Here is an 11,109-nt window from a genome sequence, read left to right as displayed (position 1 = left end):
TCGCTTGAATTAATGCTTGCAGAACAAGGTGGAGGTGTTCCAGAATTCCTGCTGTGACCGTGAGTATCGTCCCAGTAGAGATTCAGTTTGAGGCGCTTCATGTCTGGGCGTGATAGCAAAACGTCGTAGTCCACGTCGTAAATGACTAGGGCGTGGGTGGTGATAGTGTGGCCGGAGACCGTTATAGAGACAACAGCCCATGTGTTGAAGGTTTTCGAGGCACCGTCAAAGCCCTTGACGTTTATTGGTCGGCCAGATGATATTAAGTGTGGCTGGAGCAGGTGATGGTTAACAAAGGTGCTGGAGGAACCGATGTCGACCAGTGCACGGGCCGGTGCACCGTTTAGGAATACGTCAATGTAAATTAACTTCGTTGTAGTGAGGTAAACAGTTTCGCATTGTGTGTTCAGGTAGAAACCAACACCCTGTTTTATTGGTTTTTTTACGTCTCATTGCCAAAATGGCCGTCTACTGCAGCTGTCGTTCTGTGGTCGGGCGCGGTCGGCATCTGCCTTCCCCGCGTCGCTTGATTGTTTGTAAAACCGTACTTTTGGCGTGGTAGCTGCGGGGCTAAATCTTGGCCAGGTTCGTTAGCGCCGATGTCTTGCAGGCATTGCAGAAGAGCCTCGGGATGCTTTGTTCCCTTTTATCCTCACCATGTGCTGTACATTTCTTGGAAGTCTTTATTAGACTTTATTCAGCTTCACAGTCCCTTTCTTTCCAGCAGACTCGACGTCAGTGTTGAGTTTGTCTGCCACGTACTGGAGGAGAGTCGGCTGGTCTGGGCGGTTGCTGAGGTCGAAGACCTCCTCGCCGACGTTGCAGCACCGTGCTCGCGGCACCTCCGGCAAGCTCTCTAAGAAAATGTCTACCCACATTTCAAATGATTAGAACTGTCGACTGCGCCAATTGTAATGTTCCTTCCCGAAGGAACCCAACACTCAAACTGTCCAATCTTCTTTCTTGCTCGTGGCCCCGCCCTCTCGTCTTCCTCGTTGGCACCTTACAATATACATGTCGTACTTTGCGAGATAAAAGCACTCAACAGATGCTGAGTAAACCGCAGATGTCACAGACTTCAGCGCTACAGTCAATCCCATTGGTAGCCGTAAGTGCAGTGACGCAGAGCTGCATGAGTTTCAGTATTCACAGTACCCATGTCTACACTTCTATTCCTCTCGTGGTTGTAAAACGCATTGGTACCAAGAAGCTTCTGTTACGTTGATGTATGATGACGGTGCTGCAACCACTCTCACTGATTTGTGGGGAATGACCTCATTTTGCCCATAAGACTGACCACAGAACACAGGAACTGCACTGGGGCTTTGTCTATCTTGCAGCGTAATTGTTCACCGGTGGAGAGCATTATGCAGGGCAGTCTGGCAGTGATATGACTTATGTGTAGTTCTGTGGCAATTCTCTGTATGCAATAAAATTATGGTCCGTTAAATGTTACGCGTAAAATTACAGTATCTGTGGAATGTGTAGAAACGTGCGTTGTTACTAGAAGTTACCTGGCTGCAGAAACCAACATCCAGATCCAGATGTAATAATGGTGTAGCCAGATGATGTATGCAACCAGCTCATCTTTTTCTTCTTTTTCTTTTTTAGTGGTTGATTAATGTGTTGTCGCATGACTGCATTGATCCTGTGCTCTGACCGTACTCCACGGATCCCTTAACGAGCTGGACTCTCGCCCCTTCTCTCTCACAAAATTGCTTGATCCCTGGCCGCATATAGCACACCAACGCTCTGCCCTCAGAGCTCTCTTCACCTTTCTGGATACCATAAGACATCGATCCTTATTGTGAAGGGGCTCATTATATCCTTCCCCGCATCACCACCAGCAATGGGGTAGAGTATCGCCCCTGGCGATGAAACTCACCATTTATCATCTCATAATAAAGTTGTTGTTGTTGATATTGTGAACCAGCGGAAGTGAGGTGTAAAGATATCTCTGATAATTACACTTTCACTGCCTATTTGTACTGTGCAATGTGTTGTACCTTTTCCCCTTTATTTCTTTCTTGTGTGCTGCACGCCTTCCGCCTTTTTGGCGTACCGGTCGACTCTTCATCTGGCTACAAGACTTCCTTACGAACCGAACTGTCGCTGTCCGTACGTCCCAAGGCCGAAGCCCTAATCATTCTGTTCATCAAGGCGTCCCCCAAGGAAGCATTCTGAGGCATTCTGCCGGCCACCACCACACTTTAATGTGGTGGTGGCCGCCTACAATCGGTAATTCCTCCCAAAGTGTCGGTTTCCGTGTACGCAGATGACGTCGCCCTTTGGGCAGTAGGAAAATCACGCCCAGCCATTCGCTCCGCTTGCAGCTGGCTTTAAATAATGTCCATACGTACGTCACTCAACTTGGGATGGATCTTCCGCCCGAAAAGTGCGTCGAGCTTCCTTTCACAAGCGAGGCTATAATAAATTTCCGTTTTCAGAAGAAGCAACCAAGAAGCTTCAGTCTGTACGTTTCCGTCGCTTCCTTGGTGTTGTACTCGAGTCGGACGTGCGCTCGGCTTGCCGCCATATTAAGCACCTTCAAACCGAAGTGCAGCGATGGCTCCCTGCAATTCAACATATTTCTGGCTCAGGATGGAGCTGTGATCAGCGCTCCCTTCTCGCAGTTCACGCGGCGTTGGTGAGGGCGATCGGGCTTTACAGCCTTCCCATCCTGCACAGGATCTCATCATTATAAGTACCCTTCGGACCCTGTTTGCTCGAAGCCTTCGTCGCTGCCTTCGAGTTCCAAGAATAGCTGAAACACTGCAAGTCCTGGCTGAAGCTGGTGAACTCCCGGTTGAGGTTCTACGCGAACGTGACACGGCTCGGCACTTCTTACTTTTGCGTGCTCACATTCCCTGTCACCCGCTCCTCAGAAAAATTCGATACCGCCCTGAATGCGACATCTATCGAGTAGCGCAGAGGACACGCCAGGGTCTCACAGGCTTCGTAGCTAAGAACGTCATATCACAGGAAACCCTCTGGTCTCTGCCGGTAAAACCGACCTTCGTAAGCCTTCCGAACTTTCTGGAAAGAAAATATCGCGTCCCCGCTGAAGTCCTTCGAGCCCATTTTTATGCTCTGGTATACGAGGAATTTTCAACGTCTACAGCAGCATATACAGATGGCGCATCCAGAAACAGCAGGTCCGCCTCGGCATTTGTCACCCCATCCGAAGGAGTAGTGCAAGGACGACGCACTTCGCATCCAACCTCATCAACGGCTGCGGAACTCTATGGCATCCTTATCTTTCTGCAGCACATCGTTGATTTTACCCCACGGGAATGGGCAGTCTTTACCGACTCAAAATGTGCACTGCAAGCTATTTAAAATTCTGTCATACGAGCCTCATCCGCACCCCTAGTCACGGATGTGTTGATGGCTTACAACCATGTGTACGAAGCTGGCCACAGTCGGTTCTCGAGTGGGTACCAGCCCACATCATTGCTCATTGTGGTGTCGTGGGGAATGAGCAGGCAGACAGCGCTGCAGAAGTAGATCTCTCGCATTGGAAGCGGACGAGCATTGTACTGCTGAGAGGAAACCATCGTTCCATTCTTCGACGACTCGTGACACCCCTGGTTTCCCGCGAATGGACAACGGACATTCTCTGCCCCCCCCCCCCCCCATCTATGCTGAGCAGAGTTGATCCAACACTCGCTTTTCACATGTCACGAAAGACCTCTCGTCAATATGCTACGTTAACTCCTCGAATGCGACTCGATGTGGCTTTTACTGCTCAGTGGCGTTACCGCTTGAGCCAAGTTGACTCTCCCAGATACTGTCACTGCGGTGCTCTAGAAGATCTGCAGGGCATTCTTCTTCATTGGCCACACTACCAACCTACCCGAACCGCATTCTCCGGGTCTCTTCGTCAGCTGGACTCTCGCCCCTTCTCCCTATCAAAATTGCTTGGTCAATGGCCGAATTCAGCCCAACAACCCTCTGCGCTGAAATCTCTTTTTATCTTTGTGGACACAATCGTGTGGTGGCGCGACTACCGAGAAGAAGATGCGCGAGAGCACGATTCTACTCTGGCGTGTACCAGTTGTTGTTTGAGTTCTTTGCCTGTTGCAGCCATGTCTGTTACCTGCTCAGTCTTCTATTAAAGAGGTTTGTTGAACCCATCCTACGGTTATCTCCACTGGCGACGAGCGAAGGACTTCACGGAAGGTGCTGGGGGATGAGTTTCGAGTTATTTCAACCGGAGCACGTTCGGACGATGGTCTTCGGCGCTTTCGCAGCCTTGGAACGTTTGATCCTGACAAGGAAGATTGGAACCTCTATGAGATCAGGTCTCAATCTGCTATACGTCCCTAGTGAAAAGACCCCTCAGGTCTAATGTGTTATGGGACTGAGAGGTCCTCTCAGCCTGAGAGGGCCTCTCAGGCTGGTGAACCTCTCAGACTGACAGGACCTCTCATGACCTCTCAGAAGCTAATGCCCAGATCTGACATCGGAACATCAATGTTCAATTTCGCCGTCTACGCTGCACCTGTCGTCGGAGCGGTAGAATCATACAGTGCTATGATACACCAGAGATAGATACAGACAAGTACATGTCACAAAACTCCACATATATTGAGTTCCTTCGATTGTACAGATACACTCAAGGTATGCACACTGCTATCAGATTATCGAACAGTTATTGCAAATGCCTTGCAGAATTATGAATATATAATATTTGTTGAAGGATCGCTCGCAAGAAACTACACGAAACGGTAAATAGCAGCAACAGAAACTAGATTTAGCACTTACATGTCTACGAAAGCATACAGTCATCACCAACACATACTGTCGTATTCCACAAAGCGTGAACTCATGGGACACATATTCGCAGTGTCCGTACAGCGGCGATGAAAAATATTCTTGAGGAACTCTGCTTCTCTGTGATCAACTTCGTCTGTTTTACGTATACTTGGGGACTCGCGATGCACCGTCTAGTTTCCCTTGCTTGCGTAAGACGCCAACTAACTGGCGAGATTGGGTTCTCTCCACCTGTGGCTTCGTACGAGAATCATCTGTATGAAATACAATTTCAAAATGTCACTGTAAGTCAGTGTGTAGGCATCGAAATATATAACATACCGTTTGGCACAAAGCGCCGTTGGTAACCTAACGTGGTTGGTAATCTTCGTATCGGCGCTCATAATGCGTGTCTGCGAACAGTGGTAAAAGCGTAAAGTGAACAGGAATGCATGTCACTTACAAAAGCATATTTGACACATCGTGTACATACCTCAAAAACAGTTAGAGTCCCGAAGACAAAATGCAAATTACTTGAGATCAACGGCCGACGTCCTCACACTTCAACGTTTCAAAACAGACTGATTTAACCGCTGGCGACTGGCCGAAACGCGAAACGCTTCCACTTACGTGCAGTGCAATAATGCACGGATTGCAAGAACAATAGCTTCAAGGGGGAACGGCAATACAAGGTTATCACGACACGTGTTCCTTGGAGGAATAATGCACAAACATGTGAAATCTTGCGAACTATTTTCCAAAGCGGACGAGGTAGCATGTCCCGCGGCGCGGAAAACATATAGCAACTTGCTCTGGGAGGTGTTGCAAGACGCACTGTCGCAAAGCTGTCTGAGAGGTCCCCCAAACCCCTCAGGGCTACATGAATGATTCTACAACGTCTTCCAGATGTTCTCTAAAGGTCCTCTGAGACCCCTTTGTGCTGCCTGAAAGGTCCTACCAGACATTTCAGAAGTGCTAAAGGGTCCTACCAGACCTTTCAAGATTTCTTGAAAGGTCCTCTCAGACCTCTCAGGAAATTTTGAGAGGTATCTTAGAGACATTTTCGATAGGGACGTGTGGCTCTCGGGAATGTCAAATACGTTCATCGGGAATCTAAGCCATTAAAGTTGTCACTCACGCCTAATTCTTACGTACGTACCTACAGTGTGTATGCGGTACCATGGCGTCCGTGGCGTGGTGTATTTGGCGTTGCCAAATACAACTCATTCGCACGATTGTAATGTCCTTAAAGGAGCCTAAATACTGTTCCTGGAACGTCAAACGCCGTGCATTCGAGATATGTGCGCAGTGCACGACTTCGCAAACGGCAAGTGAATGCAGCGTTGTTGACCCGTAACGATACGAGAGTGAAGTCTTGCAATCAAACAAACAATGGACTTGCTTTATCAAAGATAACTGCAATTCCTAGAACAATATATTTTTCGTATGTCGGCATACCATAGCTGGGTTGAGAGTACGTGACGTTGATGGTGCTCTTCGCCAGTTAGCCGCAGAGCCGGCAACGCGAAAGCATAATTGCACGAATGGTAACCGCAGAGGTGGTATCAACAACGTGTCTCGACATCTGCAAAGCATCCCACAAATTAAAAAAAAAAACACCGCAACCAAGAAGCCTACGTCGATCGAGCAGACGCTCCTTGCAGGGCTGGCGTCTACAGGGGGGGGGGGGGGGATTGCCTCCCCCAGACATCCGGCGAGTGGCGCAAAAATGACGGCCGGATGGCTGGGAGTTCACGCTGTTTAGAGTCCCACAAACCGATAACAGTAATCTGTCGTCTGTAAAGCTCTGCTGCATTGTTTGCCGGTCACAAGTGTGGTCTTTGCAAGGCATATATTGACGCATTGTGTACAATCATATCCTTTCAATGGAATACAATAAATAAGAGGTTCCATGGATGCCGCATGGTAGCTTTTCATTCATTCCGTTGTGCCGTGTTTCGTTTCGTTGCGTTATGTGCTTAGAGATCACCCTCGGAACTCACGGCGAAAGAAGTTGTGTGGTACGAGCGGGGGGAGGGGGCGCGAATCTCGGAGTGCGCCCCCCCCCCCCCCAGGACCACAAAGTAGACGCCGGCCCTGGCTCCCTGCCACCATGGCCAGTCGACATTCCCGTATACTCTGTAGAGAGGGAGGGATGTCTTGAAAGAACACTGATATCACTTACGTCAGTGGTATACACCTGCAGAGCCACTGCCGTCATGAAAATGGAGGCCTCCATGCCTGTTTTGGAATGGTACGTTAACGAATGTTTAAAATATGGGGCAGTTTTCCGGAAATGAATGGTGCTTTCAGACAGAGTTTGATATATATATATATATGTAATATATGTATAATATATATATATATATATGTAATGCTCCTTCCCGAAGGAACCCAACACTCAAACTGTCTAATCTTCTTTCTTGCTCGTGGCCCCGCCCTCTCGTCTTCCTCGTTGGCACCTTACATAGGCCTCTGGGGTCTGGCGTAATCACTCCTGGGATTGTATTTCAGAATATTGCTGATAGAGGCAATGTGGAATCGGTCGTCTTCCGGAAGTCTGTACCCAACAGTCTTTAGTACCCCCTGCTTCGAGGCGGTTTGGACCACCGTGAATGGTGCCTGTGGCGGCGCCTTGTCCAGTGTGCCTTTATGAATGAGGACGAGGTCGCCCACGACTATGTCTGGAATGCGGTTGCTGTGACGGCGATCGAAGTGCTCCTGCATAGCCTGTCTGTATCGATGAATCTGTGAAGGGGTCCTGCGTTTCTCGTTCAGACAGACGTTTTCGGCGATGCCCAGCAGTCGGCCGGCCTGCAGGATAGGTGAAACACCGTACATTGCAAAATGTAGGGAGCAACCGATTGCTTGGTTGTATTAGCGGTTGTGGTGGTGCGTAGCCGCTTCCAAGCAGGTCTTCCGTCCTCCGGGGAAGTCTGGATAGAGCTGAACGAATTGCTTCGCGTCCCGAATCGCGCGTTCAGCCATGCCGTTTGCCGCGGGGTGGTACGGGGATGTGAACTTCAGCTGGATGCCCTTCTGTTGAGCCCATGTCGCGAGGCGTTTGCTTGTGAACGCAGGGCCGTTGTCACAAACGATCACCTTTGTGTTCTTGAAGACATCCCTTGTGAGCATCGTGATGGCACTGACTGAGTCTTCCCCCCCTGGGCGGGTGTTGACTATGCGGGTGTGTTGGATGCTGCCTGCTGCCTCCATGCCTGTTTTGGAATGGTACGTTAACGAATGTTTAAAATATGGGGCAGTTTTCCGGAAATGAATGGTGCTTTCAGACAGAGTTTGATATGAGCTTCCAGAATATTGTTACAGTTTAAAAAGGTGGAGGTACCCCCGGAGCTGACCATTTAAAGGGGCCGTAAACAGGTCCAAAAGGTGCACATTTCTTTGTGTTATATTATTGGAACTTAGGCAGTGAAAACTCCTTGCAATTACTAACGCTCAAAAACAAAAGGCGCTTGCATACGGATGAAATATTCACTGCACTCTTTCGCATTTTAGCTCCGCCCCGCGCTCTAACTTTACGTCATTTTGACGTAGCGCTTTCCTCACCAATTACGATGGAGTGTTCCACGTATGATTTTATTTCAAATGCGGAATTCGACTAGATGAACGTGAATCCTCTTCTATTCAAAATCTAAACAGTTACAGCCTCAAACTGAGAAAGAAATGCGTTTAATTTAAGTATCATACGCGCACTACGTTTTCTGGGCAGTAGCACGAAGCACACCACGAGCGCGAATGAATATCCGGGACTACAGTTCCGGAATCTTAGGTAGGTGCGCGATGGAACATCTTCGTCATCTTCGAATGGTTCCGACAACTGGGCTGCCGTACTTTGGTTTGAGCCACGCGGCATCGCGTCACCAGCTCGCGTGGTACAGTGGATAGCGTGCTGGCCATGTCACGTCGTGACTGGGAGGAACCCGGGTTCGAATCGCGTCATGTGATAGCAGCCCAGCTGTTGACGTTTGCGCCAGCCGGGGATGTTGAAGATGTCATGACGTTGAATTGCGGAACCACGGAGCGCAAAACGTCGTTTCACACAAACAAACTGAGCGCTCCGACTCACAGCTGATAACGAAGTATGTTTATTGGCTGGTAATTTGAAACGTCATGTGCGCAGCTCGGCCCCCCGATTGGACGGCAAAACGCTACGTAGCCATGTGACGTATGCGCTGTGGAGAGAGGCTCGCTGGTTCTTTGAAAGCTGTTCTACGGGTCAATGAGCTGGCACGAGCCGAACGAAATGTATATTTGGGTATTATGAGCTGCGTTCTTTCATGGGGTATCATTATTTCAGAAATTTTTGGTGGCCTGTTTACGGCCCCTTTAAGTAAGATTACATCATGACTGCATCGCGATCCTTGTGACCTTGTTTGTTAGGGAGGTTCTTTCTTGTTCTCGTCTTTGTTGCATTAAATATACTTCATCATGTACTGACAACATCGATTTCTGGTATGACCATCTTACACATTTATCTGCCGGAACTGGGACGGAGTGTCGAAGCTTTGATGTACTTACTGAACTTTCCCCCGCAAATCTGGAATGGCTCTATGCCTGGCTTCGCAGTCTCTCCGGGTAGACCATGGACCAGGAACAGAAGAAAATATGGAAGCGCGGTCATATTGATTGCGAGACACGTACAGCACTGAAGAACGCAGTTGCGAAAATCTACTGCCGTATCCTCATGGAAATACAAGTATTATTGAGGAGTGGCTTTGTTTAAACATCTGCGATGTATGTTAGCCGAATTCGCCCAAGGTTTCATACGTCATCGATGCACCTTGTACCACATAAATATAAAGGAATGATACAGCTTGCACAGGCACCGTTAGTACCTTCAATTTTGCTTTTATATGATGCCCTTGGCGCACTGTCAACAAGAAGAAGGAAGGAGGAAAAGGGGTCTCCAGTAGCGCACACGAAGCCTCGTCCCGCCTTGTCTGGGACACATTTGAGGAAGCAGAAGCAGAAACAGCTGGGCCGGTTGCTACATATTCTTTGCACGTGATGGAACCAACATACGGACTAATACAATAAAGAACACGAATAGTCACGATTTCCAATCATTGGCTTCACACCTCTTCAACCACATACAGGGGTCGCAGAAAACGTGTCATTGAATTTTAATAAAAAAACTACGCCACCTAGAATCATGCGGTCAACGGCATTTGTTCTTACTAGGTTTTTGCCAGATCCTGATGTGCATGTCATGTAACCTGAGTTTAATTCTGTAAATTTTTGCGAACTGAACTCGGAAATTTGCCATGTAAAGGTCACTTCTTTAGCCCGCCAATGTGATGAGCGTGCCGAATTTACTCAGATTAATGATAATTGACAGTAATATTGAGGAGCTATCTTATCGAAAAAAATCGCCGAACATCATGCTCTACGGAGCTCGCATAGGATAGCGCGCAACGAATTTTTCAGCGAAATCATTGTCAGTCCGACGAAACTGACAAACAACTGACAACTGCAAAGTGATGATGATGATGATAATGAATCGTGTTTTAATGGCGCAGCGGTAACTAATATACACAAAGTAACTGAAGAACAGTTCATCGCCTAATTGTCGAAGATTGGAAAGACCACATATCTCCCCCGAATCACAGCGCGCAGAGAACTGCCAAACCTTGTCACTTAAATATGCGACCTGTGGTTGGAAGTTGCGACTATTCGTGTTCTTTAGTCTATTCGGCAGTATGTTCGTTCTCTCGCCTACAAAAGACATTTAAGTAAGTTCTGTCAACTCAAGTTGTTCTGATATACAAATCGATGTCGATCGTTCAGATTCTAGGCTGATCACTCAAACTCAATGAAACCCACTCAAGCGGTGTGCTTTGACATTTAAAGGGACTATCGCATCCGGGTACATACGTATGAGACCTATATGTTAATGATCGTAACCTCTTCACAGTCAACTTGGCCAAGTTTCTCCTGCGCAAACAGCTTACATATTAAATAAGTTTAAAAGATTAGCACTCCCTCTGCAGCTAACGCCATGATTACGTCAGCCAGGCAAACGAATGTGGATAGCAGCGCAGGCGATTGTCTTCGAACTCTGCTTGACGTTCGCATGGCAATATACTAAGTGAAAAGCCCTCGGTAAATACGCTGACTTTGACTTATCAGGGTGAGTTCCGACGTGACCGTGTTGGGTGGAACACGGTGTTCCCCTCCTGGCTGTACGAATAAGACCGACGTTAGCCAGAAAGAAACATTCCACAACCCGATGAGATATTCCACGACCAGACCTCCCTGTCCCCACGTATTCTCGCTCGCCCACCCGCGTCTCGCTCCCCCAGTTGCCAAGGCTACCAAGGCCCCTCCAGCCGC

This window comes from Ornithodoros turicata, chromosome 1, assembly GCF_037126465.1.
Source record: "Ornithodoros turicata isolate Travis chromosome 1, ASM3712646v1, whole genome shotgun sequence".
Lineage (NCBI taxonomy): Eukaryota > Metazoa > Arthropoda > Arachnida > Ixodida > Argasidae > Ornithodoros > Ornithodoros turicata.
Note: the sequence above shows the minus strand (reverse complement) of the source record.